Genomic DNA, 15,053 nt, shown 5'->3' with positions numbered 1-15,053 from the left:
GCTATGAACATTGGCATTTCTTTATCAAAAAGTGCAAGAAAGTGTCCACGACAGTGGAGGATTCCCAAGAAAATAAATATTTATTATAGGATGCAGAAAAAAAAACAATGTATATAGCCAAAACCCACTGTGGGTACAAAGTCTTGCCTTATTGTATGATAACAATAGAAGGGAGCATATACAATATATCAGAACTCTACAGTTAAATGTAAATGAGAATTAAAGTTTAAGTGTAAGTGAAAATATGCAAAAGATATATGGTAAAAAAATGAAAGTAGAGATATCATTTTGCAGGAGATAGCACACTAGTATACTGCCCACATTAAATTAGACAGCATAATGACCAATGTAAATTTTGTGACCTTGAAGAAGGCCTCCAGAAAGGCAAAACACGTAATCATGTTAGACAGCTGCACCTCTTGTCAGGCTGTTAATGCTGCATATATACAATTTTTATATGGATTTTTAATGAATATTTGAAAATAAAGTATTTTTATATACTTACTAGGTGTCACGCTCCCCAGCTCCCGTCCCACGCTCCCCGGCTCCCCTGCCACGCTCCCCGGCTCCTCTGCCAGGCATCCCCCGCTCCACGGTCTCCATGCTCCCTCACCTGCGTCCTCCAGGCAACCCGGTCCCCGATCCCGGCGCCCATCTGCGATGCTGAGCACTCCTGCCTCCTGTGCACCGCTCCCTGCTCTGGCTTCTGGCACCCGGGCCTCGCGCATGCGCATTAGGGCGCGCGCGCGGTCATTGACCTTCTCTTAAAGGGCCAGCGTCCTCCAACAGGATATTGAAGATTCAGGTGCAGGGTATATAGGGGGTTCCTTTCCAAGTGGGCGGGGCCTGTTCTTCGTGTTTGCTAAGCTAGGAGTCAGGTCTCCCTGTGCTTTGTCCCGTACTTACCTATCTCTCTTGTAGAGCCGCTCCTGTCTCGCCAACCGGTCTTGACGGTTCCAGAACTCCTAACGGTGACTCTCCGCCATCTTCTCAGTCCCTACCGTCTCCGATCCCTGGATCCGTGTGGTGACCGACCTTCCCGCTTCGCTGGTTCCGGACCCTGCCTGACATCTTCTCGGCCTCCGAACCTGAGCTCCGTCACCCGGACTACCTTCAGAGACTCCGTGGTCCCAGGGACTTCTACACCTACTCCTCTGTACGGACTGTCCTGCTACCCGTAGTGCTCCGGCTACCGGGCACCTTGCCCTTGGTCGGGTGCTCAGTCCAGTGGATCCACCTCCTGGGCCCACCCGTCATCCTGGTCCTAACAGTAAGAACAGGCCATGGATCCCGCCGATGCACTAGCGACCCAGCTGGCCGGATTGCAGCAGGAACTCGGACGACAACGCGAGACCCAATCCCGCATGTTAGCCTTCATGACCTCAGTGGACACCCGTCTGAATACGCTGCAAGCCACAGCTACGTCCCTGGCATCACAGTCCACGTCCACACCTCCCGTGGCAGCCTCCTCGGAAGCCTCTAAACTCCGTTTGGCCTCTCCACCCCGGTATGCTGGAGATCCTAAGACCTGCAGAGGCTTCTTGAACCAGTCCTCCCTCCACTTTAAACTGCTTCCGCATCTGTTTGCCTCCGATCAAGCCAAGGTGGCGTTTGTGATGTCCCATCTAGAGGGTGAGGCACTGGCCTGGATGAACCCCTTGTGGGAGAAGGAGGACCCTGTAACCACTAACATCCAGGAGTTCCTGCAGGCGTTTAGAACCACCTTTGATGAACCCGGACGTGCCGCCGCGTCCGCCTCATCACTCCTCAAACTACGCCAGGAGACCTTGACGGTGGGTCAATACGCCATCCGCTTCCGCACCTTGGCCTCTGAATTAGGGTGGAACAATGGGGCCCTAACCGCCACCTTCTGGCAAGGACTCTCCGGTCGTATTAAGGACGAGCTGGCCGGCCGCGATGTTCCTTCCACCCTGGATGCCCTGATCGCACTAGCCACCCGCGTGGACCTCAGATTTCAGGAACGATCCAAAGAGGTGTCCCGCGAGAGACGTCCGATACGGCATTCCTCTCCTACGCAGAAGCCCGCCGTACTTCAGTCGGCGTCGTCTGGTGTCTCTGTCCACGAGCCCATGCAGATTGACCGTTTGCGGCAGTCCGAACAACGCCGAGCAGAACGGCTCGCCAAGGGCCTCTGCTTCTACTGCGGAGAGGGCACACACCTGCTACGTTCCTGTCCAGAGAGGCCGGGAAACTCCAAAGCCTAGGGTTGGTAGGAGAGGCCACCCTAGGTACTGTGACTCTCTCAGACCCGGTTACGTGGACGGTTCACGTGACAGCGGGAGAGACGCGGTTCACGGCGGAAGCGTACCTCGATTCCGGGGCAGCAGGCAATTTCATCCAGCAGGACACGGTGGACAAGTACCAGGTGCCTGTTACTCCACTCGACAAACCCCTCGTGATTGCCTCTGTAGAAGGGAGACCCCTCTCTGACACCATCTCTTCGATCACCAAGCCTGTAGTACTACGCATCGGTGCCCTGCACACCGAGAAAATCACCTTCTACGTCCTCCCGCATATGTCTCATTAAATCCTGCTGGGACTCCCCTGGTTACAGACACACGAACCGTCGGTCAACTGGCGTGCTGGCGAAATTACCCGATGGGGCCCTTCTTGCCACGAGAACTGCTTGAGGTCTATACAGCCCATCCGACGACCTCCGGTCCCGGAGTCCCTACTAGGAGTGCCTTCGGCCTATTGGTCCTTCGCGGACGTCTTTGATAAAAAGGAGTCAGAGGTACTGCTGCCACATCGTCCTTACGACTGTGCCATCGACCTACTCCCGGGAACCACACCACCTCGAGGACGGATATATCATTTGTCCCCTGCTGAAACAAGGGCCATGTCTGCCTACATCACTGAGAACTTGGCAAGGGGATTCATCCGGAGATCCTCCTCTCCTGCTGGAGCAGGCTTCTTCTTCGTTAAGAAGAAAGAGGGCGACCTGCGCCCCTGCATTGACTACCGGGGATTGAATCAAATCTCCGTAAAGAATAAATACCCCCTGCCGCTCATTCCCGAATTGTTTGATCGGCTTAGAGGAGCTCGTTTGTTTACCAAGTTGGATCTTCGTGGTGCCTACAACCTGGTCCACATCCGCTCTGGGGACGAATGGAAGACCGCATTTAACACTCGCGATGGGCACTACGAATATTGTGTGATGCCCTTCGGCCTGTGTAATGCACCGGCAGTCTTTCAAGAACTAGTCCCGGAACACGTCGTTCACCTTCTCTACGTCTGTGTGGTGGTATATTTGGATGACATCCTGGTCTTCTCTCCGGACCTCCAAACCCACAGAGAGAACGTGCAGCTGGTACTACAAAGGCTTAGAGAGAATCGCCTGTACGACAAGTACGAGAAGTGTGTCTTCGGGCAGTCTTCTCTTCCCTTCCTGGGTTACGTAATCTCCGATACCGGCCTGCAGATGGATCCAGAGAAGGTCTCTTCCATTCTCAACTGGCCCCCTCCTTCCGGACTGAAGGCAATTCAACGTTTTCTTGGCTTTGCTAACTATTACCGTCAGTTCATCCCTCACTTCTCTGCCCTGACTGCGCCTCTCTCTGCCTTGACCAAAAAGGGGGCTAATCCGAAGGACTGGTCACCTGCGGTCGACGCCGCGTTTGGCTCCCTGAAGCGGGCATTTGCTTCCTCTCCTGTGCTCCACCGTCCTGAGTTAAACCGACAGTTCACCTTGGAGGAGGATGCCTCCTCCTCTGGGGCCGGGGCAGTGCTCATGCAGACGTCCGCCACCGGGAAGATGGTCACTTGCGGTTTCTTCTCCAAGAGCTTCTCAGCGCCTGAACGCAACTACACCATCGGTGACCGAGATCTATTAGCAATCAAACTGGCTCTGGAGGAATGGCGCTACCTTCTGGAGGGAGCAGTGTACCCCGTGATCATTTACACGGACCACAAGAACCTGAAATACCTGCGGTCTGCTGAGCGACTGAACCCACGACAAGCCAGGTGGTCCTTGTTCTTTGCCAGGTTCGATTTTCAGCTCCATTTTTGGGCCACGGATAAGAATGTGCGAGCAGATGCCTTGTCCAGGTCATTCGTGCCCTTGGAACAGGAGGAGGAGACATCCCAGCCCATCATCTGCCCAAGTAAAATCATTCTGGTGGCTCCTGTCACTCTGGCCCAGATACCGCCCGGGAAGACCTATGTCTCTGAAACTGACAGACAAAAAGTGTTGCACTGGGGCCATGCCTCGAAAATAGCCGGCCATGCTGGTCAGAAGAGAACATGGAGTACAATTGTACGTCACTATTGGTGGCCATCCCTTTGCACGGACGTCGCGTCCTTTGTCTCAGCCTGCTTCTCTTGTGCCCGGAACAAGACGCCCAAACACCTGCCATATGGTCGCCTTCTGCCGCTGCCAATCCCCTCCGTTCCGTGGCAACACATTGCAATGGACTTTATTACAGACTTGCCCTTGTCCTCCGGACACACAGTCAAATGGGTCATGGTGGACCGTTTCTCCATAATGGCTCATTTCGTCCCTATGGCTGGACTCCCCACTGCCCAGGAACTCGCTGACGCCTACATACAGCACATCTTCCGGTTGCATGGCTTTCCCTCACACATTGTGTCCGACAGAGGAACTCAGTTTACCTCCCGCTTCTGGAGGGCTCTCTGCAAACATCTGGGAGTGGCTCTGGACTTTTCTTCAGCCTACCATCCTCAGTCGAATGGCCAAGTGGAACGAGTCAATCAGATCCTGACCTCCTTCTTACGTCACTACGTTAACGCTCATCACGACGACTGGTCCACGCTCCTTCCTTGGGCTGAATTCTCCCATAACCATCACGTCAGTGAGTCCTCCTCCAGCTCTCCCTTCCATGTAGTTTACGGACTTAAGCCTTCCGCCCCATTACCTGTATCTTCTTCCTCGGATGTCCCTGCTGCTGATACCGTAGTCCGTGACTTTTCAACAATTTGGGACTCTGTCAAGACGTCCCTTGGACGTGCTTCCCTGCGGATGAAGAGACACGCAGACAAGAGGCGTCTGGATACCCCGTGTTTCTCTCCAGGAGATCTGGTCTGGCTTGCTTCCAAATATGTCCGATTGAAGCTACCATCATACAAGCTGGGTCCTCGCTACATCGGGCCGTTTAAAGTCATCGGCAAAATAAATGAGGTCTCCTACAAGCTGCAGCTCCCGGCCACGATGAGGATACCCAACTCCTTCCACGTCTCCCTGCTCAAGCCGGTTGTCCTTGGTCCCTTCTCCGCTGCTGCAAGTTCTGCTCCTCCTCCTATTGCTGACGATGACATCTATGCGGTAAGGGATATCGTGGCCATGAAAACCGTGCGGGGCCGACAGTTCTTCCTGGTGGACTGGGCTGGGTATGGTCCTGAGGATAGGTCCTGGGAACCCCGGGAGAATGTGGGTACTCCCCTGATACGTGCCTTCCTGTCCCGATTGCGGGGAGGGGGGCGTGAGGGAGGGGGTACTGTCACGCTCCCCAGCTTCCGTGCCACGCTCCCCGGCTCCCCTGCCACGCTCCCCGGCTCCCCTGCCACGCTCCCCGGCTCCTCTGCCAGGCGTCCCCCGCTCCACGGTCTCCATGCTCCCTCACCTGCGTCCTCCAGGCAACCCGGTCCCCGGTCCCGGCGCCCATCTGCGATGCTGAGCACTCCTGCCTCCTGTGCACCGCTCCCTGCTCTGGCTTCTGGCACCCGGGCCTCGCGCATGCGCATTAGGGCGCGCGCGCGGTCATTGACCTTCTCTTAAAGGGCCAGCGTCCTCCAACAGGATATTGAAGATTCAGGTGCAGGGTATATAGGGGGTTCCTTTCCAAGTGGGCGGGGCCTGTTCTTCGTGTTTGCTAAGCTAGGAGTAAGGTCTCCCTGTGCTTTGTCCCGTACTTACCTATCTCTCTTGTAGAGCTGCTCCTGTCTCGCCAACCGGTCTTGACGGTTCCAGAACTCCTAACGGTGACTGTCCGCCATCTTCTCAGTCCCTACCATCTCCGATCCCTGGATCCGTGTGGTGACCGACCTTCCCGCTCCGCTGGTTCCGGACCCTGCCTGACATCTTCTTGGCCTCCGAACCTGAGCTCCGTCACCCGGACTACCTTCAGAGACTCCGTAGTCCCAGGGACTTCTACACCCACTCCTCTGTACGGACTGTCCTGCTACCCGTAGTGCTCTGGCTACCGGGCACCTTGCCCTCGGTGGGGTGCTCAGTCCAGTGGATCCACCTCCTGGGCCTACCCGTCATCCTGGTCCTAACACTAGGGATGATCGAATACCTCAAATACTCAGCTTTGTGAATATCTGACGAATAGGTCGCCGCTATGCGAATATTCGATGCACAATGTAAGCCTATGGGAAGCCCGAATAGTTCCGAATAGTTGTTATTCGGGTTTCTCATAGACTTACATTGCGCATTGAATTTTCGCGAATAGTCAAACAGTGGCGACCTATTTGGCAAATATTCGCGAAGCCGAATATTTGAGGTATTCAATCATCCCTAATACTTACCCATTTTGCCTGCTCACTGGATTTCCTCTCTATTGCTCTGATTGCATCGGGTGGGACTCACACCCTTATTCGGAGCGATATGTTGGTGTCACGGGCGGGGAGGAGGGTGCCGGCACCGCGCTCACCCCTCTGCTCGGGTCCGGCTGCTGCTGCTGCTCAGTGGTGGCTCGAGCGGTGGGCCGGATCCCGGGGGTTCTCGAACGGCACTCCTCGCCCGTGAGTGAAAAGGGGATTTTGTTGGGGAAGATTGTCCGTGACGCCACCCACGGTTGTGGTGATTTGTAGCACCACCGCTGCTCAATAAGGGGATCCCGGGAGTGGTGATGCGGAGCAGCCAGGTGTTGCGTTGCCCCTCCGTGGGTAGGGGTTGGTGATCCCGGGGCCCGGTGATGGTGTGGAAGGGTGCAGGGCCTGGTGGGCGCAGGGACACGGGGGCAGCGCTGTGCCTTGCGGCACTGTGGTACTCACTCAGCCTGAGACGTTGACACAGTTTTACGGTAAACCACACGGCTGGAAAGACGGTTCCCACGGACGGCTGCACTTGCTCTCCCAGCAGGTAACAGTGATGTCCCTCTGACCTGCACCTGATGTTTCTAAGTTGGTAGCGATGGGTTCCCACCGGTAACCCGCTCCCCGGCTTGGATATGGGCCGGAGGAGCCCTACTTTGCCCGCAGACGCTGGCCCTGAGGAGCTGGTGCCCTGGCGGTGGCGGTGTTCCTCTCTAATGGTTGGACGGTTGTCTTCAATCGGGACTTGGTTGTTGGGGGATCGACGTCCCCTTCACTGACGGATTCGGCAAATTATGGCGACTCCTAGCCTTGCCGGGGTCCGAGAGGACCCTGCCCTGGTGCTGACTGTCCTTTGTATACTGCTCCAGACCGCCGGGCCACTACTCGACCGCGGTCCTTCCAGCAACCTCCGAGCAGTCCCCCTCCAGACGATCACCGCTGTTGCTGACCTTGCTGACCTGTCCTGCACTTAGCTGGACTAACTTCAGGTCTTTCTACGTGCACTTTTGTTCCTTCTCTTCTTTGCTCCACTACTACTTCACTTTTACTTAGCTCCTTTACCACTTCTTTCTACTTCACTCCCCTGAACTGCACTCCTCTCACTTCCTCCTCCTTTCTCTATCTCTGTTCACTTAGCTCCTCACTCAAGCTCCCCCTGAGCTAATCTGCCTGGTTCTTCCTGCCTCCAGGGCTGTGTACTCCTCGGTGGGCGGAGCCAACCGCCTGGCCCACCCCCTGGTGTGAACATCAGCCCCTGGAGGAAGGCAACAAGGATTTTAGTAGCTTTGGTGTTCCTGACTGGGATGTAGGGTGTGGTGGTGTGATGACCTGTGACCCCTGGCTTGCCCAGGGCGTCACATTGGCCTTTAGGGCCCTTTTCTACTCGCGGTTTCCTTGTGCGAGTGCAATCCGATAAAAAATCTGATTGCACTCGCACCAGTATTAATCAATGAGACAGTTTCCTCAGTCCTGTTTTTTCTCCACACAAATCGGGCTCTCGGTGCAATCGCAGCATGCTGCTTTTTTGCACCGAGTCTCGGCTCACGTGTGTGTGTGTAAAATCGCACTGCACTCGCATGTTGTGCGACTGTAGTGCGATATACGCAGAGACAGACAGCAAAGGAGATGGGAGACATTGCTCCCTCCCTCTTTTCTGTAACTGTGATGCAATGTGATGCGATCTCAAGATCGCATCACAGTCGCATGACCCTCGGCTGACACCCGCAGCAGAAGGTCATTACCATATTGCTTTCGATGCTCCCGCATCGGAAGCGGTACGCAAGTGGAAAAGAGCCCTTATATATTGACTCAACGGCATGAACTACTAAAGCAGTAAGCTGGCTACACATGTTTTATTGTTAATATAGGGACACACGGATGTCAAATGGAAATAATTTAGGGATGCCCAGATGTCACACGAACGTAATTTAGGGACACACGGATGTCACATGGACGTAATTTATGGACACACGGATGTCACATGGACTAAATATAGGGACACACGGATGTTACATGAATGCAAAATAAGGACACTCGGATGACACACTGGCGTAAAATACGGACATGTGACTTAAAACACGGACACGCAAATGGCACACTGACGTAAAATATGGACAGGCAAATGGCAGGTGGATAATATTTAGGGACATGCGTATGTCAAATGAATATAAAATATGGACACATGGATTGTACTTGGAAAGTTGTCCAATTACAAATACACTTGTCTGAACCTGGCCTAAAACATACCTGGCTGCAATAATGCAGATTGTATGATTCTTGCTGGTTATGGTTTGTGCACCATGAATCAGATGATGGGTTCCCTTTAAAGAGAACCTGTCACCTACTCACCTGCAGGGCGGTATGGTCCAATGGGAATCGCTGGTCTTGATCTGCCGCCTCCTCTCTGCTTGCGATCGCTGTCCTCCTTGCTTTGTGTGGATAATGTGTCCTTCGTCACCCACACAAAGTCCTCCATTGTACTTCTGCACACACCCACTTCTCTCTGCCCTGCTGTGGGCAGAGCAAAGTACTGTAATGCGCAAGTGTGGGGAAAAGTCAAAGAACGCAGGCACATGCGCACTACGACACTTTGATTTGGCCTCAGTAGTGCAAAGAGCAGTATGAGTGCAGGAGAACAATGGAGGGCACTGTGTGAATGACGTAAGACACGTCATCCACACAAAGCATGGAAAGAGTGCAGCGATCACAAGAAAAGAGGAGGCGCTGGGTCAAGACCAGCGATGTCCATCGGGCCGGACAGCCCCACAGGTGAGAAAAGAACAAGAACAAGAAGGCGAACACAGTCCCAATTATTTTTTGCAAAAATATTTATTACAAAAATATGGATATATAGATCTTATTTTTAGGGCCCCCTAAAATCTCCAGGACAGGTGGAATAAGATGAGATATTGGGCTGCAGAGAGTCTATGTAGTGTTCCTGCACAGGGGCCCCCTAACATCTCCAGAGTAGGTGGAATAAGATGAGATATTGGGCTACAGAGAGTCCATGAAGTGTTCCTGCACATGGCCCCCCTAAAATCTCCAGGGCAGGTGGAATAAGATGAGATATTGGGCTACAGAGAGTCCACAAAGTGTTCCTGCACATGGCCCCCCTAAAATCTCCAGGGCAGGTGGAATAAGATGAGATATTGGGCTGCAGAGAGTCCATGAAGTGTTCCTGCACATGGCCCCCCTAAAATCTCCAGGGCAGGTGGAATAAGATGAGATATTGGGCTGCAGAGAGTCCATGAAGTGTTCCTGCACATGGGCCCCCTAAAATCTCCAGGGCAGGTGGAATAAGATGAGATATTGGGCTGCAGAGAGTCCATGAAGTGTTCCTGCACATGGCCCCCCTAAAATCTCCAGGGCAGGTGGAATAAGATGAGATATTGGGCTGCAGAGAGTCCATGTAGTGTTCCTGCACATGGCCCCCCTAAAATCTCCAGGGCAGGTGGAATAAGATGAGATATTGGGCTACAGAGAGTCCATGTAGTGTTCCTGCACATGACCCCCCTAAAATCTCCAGGGCAGGTGGAATAAGATTAGAATTGGGCTGCAGAGAGTCCATGTAGTGTTCCTGCACATGACCCCCCTAAATTCTCCAGGGCAGGTGGAATAAGATGAGATATTGGGCTACAGAGAGTCCATGTAGTGTTCCTGCACAGGGGCCCTCTTCTTTGTCAGCTTCTGCTGAAAGGGTAAAATCTGCAATAAATTTGCACGTAATATGCAATGTATGAACCTAGTCTAAATCTGACAGCCTGGTATTGTTTTATAGCATTTTTGCTATTTTTCTGCCCCCCCTCCCCCCCGCAAAACACACTTAGGCCTTGTTCGCACGTACCTGCTGAATATTCTGCAGCGATTTGACAGCACATGTGCGCTTCAAATCGCTGCAGAAACACTGCATAATGGATGCAGTGTTTCAGCAGATTACATGCCGATTTCATCCGCTATTGATGCTGCCTCTCCCATAGACAGAGTGGGAGCTGCATCCAAAGCGCACAAATTAATTGACATGCTGCTTTTATGAACGCACGGATTTGGGTCAAAATTTTAGCATTGCGTTCAAAAAAGCAAAGTGCGCACCTATCATGCACAATCTACATAGATTGTGCAGGGGACGCAGGACGCATGCAATAACACTGCAGTGCTAGACGCAGCGTAAATGCATGGAATTACGCAACGTGCGCATGAGCCCTTAGGCTATGTTCATGTGTTGCGTTTTTGCTCTTTTTTTTCCAGCTTTTTTTAATGATTGTTAAAGGCAAATTAAAAGCTGCTTTTTAGGCCAGAATCACACTTGCTAGTGCCTCGCGCGAGTCTCTCATGGTAGAACCCGGCCTGGCCGCACACTCCCCTGACAGGAGCGGGTCGGTTGCATGTATCTCTATGCAGCTCAGACGCTCCTTTCTGTATAGTGTGCGGCCATGCCGGGTTCTACCATGAGAGACTCGCGCGAGGCACTAGCAAGTGTCATACCTCCCAACCGTCCCGGATACAGCGGGACAGTCCCTCGTCTGAGCCTTTGATCCCGGGTCCCGCCCGTGAGGCTGTTTGTCCCGGCTCCACCCACCCACTGTAGCCCCGCCTCGCTGTTTCTCCCTTCTACTATTCATTACAGAGCCGAGCGCGCACCTACTCCTGTGACTGCTGCTGAGGTATGAATCACCCCCTGCAGCAGAGCGACCCCCCTGCAGCAGAGCCCCCCCCCCTGCACCAGAGCCGACCCCCCCAGTCCCGGAGCCTGCGTTTCCCTGCAGCTGTTCTCTGACTCCCCGTGTGCGGCTTCTCACTGCTGCAGACACGCGGGGAGTCAGGACGCTGAGGAGACCGTGCAATCAGCACTTATCTCCTGCAGATAGCACTGGCCAGTAATAACCTATGCAGCAGAGTGGCATCTGCAGGCTTCTATTAGCTTACCGATCAGTGGTCTCCTGTCTGTGGAGCTGCTGGGTCCTAGCTTCCCAACAACTTCAGCTCTGCTTTATCCTGGCTCCCCTACCAGTTAAAGGGAACATGTCAGCAGAAATTTCACAATAAAAATAAAAGATTCCCCTCTGCAGCTCCTGGGCTGCTTCTAGAAAGGTTCCTGTTGTTATTGTGCCCCCTTTGAGACCTACAAAAATACTTTATGAAGTCTTACCTTTTTGTATGCAAATGTGTTTTTATGGTCACGGGGGCGGGCTGTCTGGCGTCCGTTATTCCCCCTCCTGCCGCTTTACGCAGTCCCCCATTGCTCATTTACATACACAAGGACGCCTTCCTCATGTAACTGTCCTCCCGAAGTTTTGCGCATGTGAACGCTTTTTCAGGTGATTGCGCAGGCACGAGATTATGGGCGGCGCTGTGATTGTCATCAGCAGCGTTAACCAAGTACCCGCCCATAATCTCGTGCCCGCACTTTTCCCTCTGACTCCACCGTTATGCGCATGTGCTGGCCATATGAACCATGTTACCTATTACTGCTTGCACGAGATTATGGGCGGGTACTTGGATGACTTTGCTGATGACAATCACAGCGCCGCCCATAATCTCGCGCCCATGGTAATAGGTAACGTGGTTCATATGGACAGTGCTTGTGCATAACGGTGGAGGCAGAGTGAGAAGCGCGGGCACGAGATTATGGGCAGGTACTTGGATGACGCTGCTGATGACAATCACAGCGCCGCCCATAATCTCGCGCCCATGGTAATAGGTAACGTGGTTCATATGGCCAGTGCTTGCGCATAACGGTGGAGGCAGAGTGAGAAGCGCGGGCACGAGATTATGGGCGGGTACTTGGATGACGCTGCTGATGACAATCACAGCGCCGCCCATAATCTCGCGCCCACGGTAATAGGTAGCATGGTTCATATGGACAGTGCTTGCGCATAACAGTGGAGGCAGAGTGAGAAGCGTGGGTACAAGATTATGGGTGGGTACTTGGATAACGCTGCTGATGACAATCACAGCGCCGCCCATAATCTCGCGCCTGCGCAATCACCTCAAAAGCGTTCACACTTTGCACAGTGCTTACTCCCGCGAGAGTGGCACTGGGCATGCACAAAACTTCAGGAGGACAGTTACATGAGGAAGGCGTCCTCATGTATGGAAATGAGCAATGGGGGACGGCGTACAACAGCAGGAGGGGGAATAACGGACGCCAGGCAGCCCGCCCCCGTGACCATAAAAACAGATTTGCATACAAAAAGGTAAGACTTCATAAAGTATTTTTTTAGGTCTCAAAGGGGGCACAATAGCAACAGGAACCTTTCCAGAATGCAGCCCAGGAGCTGCAGAGGGGAATCTTTTATTTTTTTTGCTAAATTTCTAGTGACAGGTTCCCTTTAAAGGGAACCTATCAGGTGCAATCTGCACTCAGAGCCAGGAGCAGTTCTGGGTGTATATTGCTAATCCCTCCCTAACTGTCCCTGTATACACTAGCAAAGATAAAGGCATCTATAGAAAAAGTATTTTTAAAGAGCTTATATCTTATGCTAATTAGCGCGGGGACTAGTCCCAAGGGCGTTACTTCACTTGGCAGGTCGGCTCACATAGCATGTTAGTACTCACACAGGGGCGTAATAACATGCTAACATGCTATGCGAGCCGACTAGCCAAGTGAAGTAACGCCCTTGTGACTAGTCCCCCGCTCATTAGCATAAGATATAAGATCTTTAAAAATATTTGTTCTTGATCTCTTTATCTATGCTAGTGTATACAGGGACGGTTAGGCAGGGATTAGCAATATGTACCCAGAACTGCTCCTGGCTCTGAGTGCATATTGCACCTGACAGGTTCACTTTAAAGGGAACCTGTCACCAGATTTGGGGCCTATAAGCTGCGGCCACCACCAGTGGACTCTTATATACACATTCTAACATGCTGTATACCTCCCAACCGTTCCGGATACAGCGGGACTTTCACGCTTTACGTTGTTTGTCCCGTTGCCACGGGCGGGACGGCCGGCTCCCGGGCTCCGCCCACCCACTCTCTCTCCGCCTCCCTGCTTTTCCCTCCTACCATCCTAGTAGACGTGGCATAGAGAGGAGCGCTGCCTGTGCTGCTGCTGGTACAGTAAACTAATCTCCCCAGCGCTGATTTCCCTCCCTCCCCCCTCACCCCCGGCCGGAGCCTGTCTGTGCGGTCGGCCGGCCGCCTGTCTGTGCGGTCGGCCCGCCACCTGTCTGTGCGGGCGCCCCCCGCCGCCTGTCTGTGCGGGCGCCCCCCGCCGCCTGTCTGTGCGGGCGCCCCCCTGCCGCCTGTCTGTGCAGGCGCCCCCCTGCCGCCTGTCTGTGCGGGCGCCCCCCTGCCGCCTGTCTGTGCGGGCGCCCCCCCTGCCGCCTGTCTGTGCGGGCGCCCCCCGCCGCCTGTCTGTGCGGGCGCCCCCCTGCCGCCTGTCTGTGCGGGCGCCCCCCTGCCGCCTGTCTGTGCGGGCGCCCCCCTGCCGCCTGTCTGTGCGGGCGCCCCCCCTGCCGCCTGTCTGTGCGGGCGCCCCCCGCCGCCTGTCTGTGCGGGCGGCCCGCCGCCTGTCTGTGCGGGCGGCCGGCCGCCTCTCTCTGCGGGCGGCTGGCCGCCTCTCTGTGCGGGCGCCCCGCCGCCTGTCTGTGCGGGCGCCCCCCGCCGCCTGTCTGTGCGGGCGGCCCGCCGCCTCATTGTGCGGGCGGCCCGCCGCCTCATTGTGCGGGCGGCCGGCCGCCTCTCTCTGCGGGCGGCTGGCCGCCTCTCTGTGCGGGCGGCCCGCCGCCTGTCTGTGAAGGCGGCCGGCCGCCTGTCTGTGAAGGCGACCGGCCGCCTCACTGTGGCTGCCTGCGTGTCCGTGCTGGAGGCCCGCCGGCTGCCTGCGTGTCCGTGCTGGAGGCCCGCCGGCTGCCTGCGTGTCCGTGCTGGAGGCCCGCCGGCTGCCTGCGTGTCCGTGCTGGAGGCCCGCCGGCTGCCTGCGTGTCCGTGCTGGAGGCCCGCCGGCTGCCTGCGTGTCCGTGCTGGAGGCCCGCCGGCTGCCTGCGTGTCCGTGCTGGAGGCCCGCCGGCTGCCTGCGTGTCCGTGCTGGAGGCCCGCCGGCTGCCTGCGTGTCCGTGCTGGAGGCCCGCCGGCTGCCTGCGTGTCCGTGCTGGAGGCCCGCCGGCTGCCTGCGTGTTTGTGCTGAATGGGTGTGGATGGGGAGTGGATATGGGCGTGACTGTGAAATGGGTGTGGTTAGGGGGCGTGGCCTAAAAATTTGCCGCGGCGCGCTACGCGCGCCGCAAACTTTGTCCCTCTTTTCCTTCTTTAAAAGTTGGGAGGTAGAAGTGTGATTCTGGCCTTACAGTGTCAGCAAAACCTCTGCAACTCCAGAAATCACGCACGCACACACACACCTTTTTTTTCCTGACTGAAATGGAAAATGCTGCGTTTTTGAAAGACAGCAGGTCTATGTTTTCAGCATTTTTTCACCATTGAAAGCAACGAGAAAGCAGAAACGCAACAGCTTCATTTGTGCTCCTTTTGTGGTGAATGAAACTAACTTTATTTCACATGTACTGTAGGCAAATGACACAAAAACTGCTGCAAAAATC

General features: G+C 54.7%; 1 long non-coding RNA gene across 1 annotated transcript in view; it reads right to left on the bottom strand.

The window, feature by feature from the left end:
* LOC142309773 (uncharacterized) overlaps positions 1 to 15,053 on the bottom strand; it is a 193,910-nt gene that overhangs the window by 83,563 nt on the left and 95,294 nt on the right. The window lies entirely within an intron of this gene.

This window comes from Anomaloglossus baeobatrachus, chromosome 5, assembly GCF_048569485.1.
Source record: "Anomaloglossus baeobatrachus isolate aAnoBae1 chromosome 5, aAnoBae1.hap1, whole genome shotgun sequence".
NCBI lineage: Eukaryota > Metazoa > Chordata > Amphibia > Anura > Aromobatidae > Anomaloglossus > Anomaloglossus baeobatrachus.
This window is presented reverse-complemented; position numbering and strand designations above follow the sequence as displayed.